The 403-nt window shown below is 31.3% G+C and overlaps 1 protein-coding gene across 1 annotated transcript in view; it reads left to right on the top strand.

Annotated features, from left to right (window-relative positions):
- The window catches only part of LOC119592611, a 3,222-nt gene that overhangs the window by 506 nt on the left and 2,313 nt on the right, over positions 1 to 403 (top strand). The gene's annotated exons all lie outside the window — the stretch shown is intronic.

The following is a 403-nucleotide window of genomic DNA, read 5'->3' as shown; positions in this document are numbered from 1 at the left end:
TCCGTACAGCAATTTTTTGTCATCCAATATTGTTTTGCGTATAAATTCAGCTCTTGACAGATTTTATAATTTGTGTCAGTTAATAAGTCAAGAAGAAACCCGGATCTTCAGACGAATCACAAGTAGTTTGTAATAATGCAAAAAGGGATTTTGAACATTGTTGCCAGTCTCTTAACCGCTTGTTATTTTTTTTTTTCTGCCGTGTAACGTTTTACGACATAATTGCATGCTGTGATACATTTTCCCTAATAAATACTGTCGATTAGAATAAAGCTACTATGTCAACCGCAATACCTTAAAAAAATTGATATAGCATAATTTCTCATATATCAATATTTGAAAAATAAGACATGCTGGTAATGTAACATATCGAAAGCTGTAGATTCAGTGTTTTAATTTTCTG

The sequence above is a fragment of the Penaeus monodon genome, chromosome 30, assembly GCF_015228065.2.
Source record: "Penaeus monodon isolate SGIC_2016 chromosome 30, NSTDA_Pmon_1, whole genome shotgun sequence".
NCBI classification, from domain to species: domain Eukaryota; kingdom Metazoa; phylum Arthropoda; class Malacostraca; order Decapoda; family Penaeidae; genus Penaeus; species Penaeus monodon.
The sequence above is the reverse complement of the archived record's forward strand: the minus strand, read 5'-3'. Positions and strand labels throughout refer to the sequence as shown.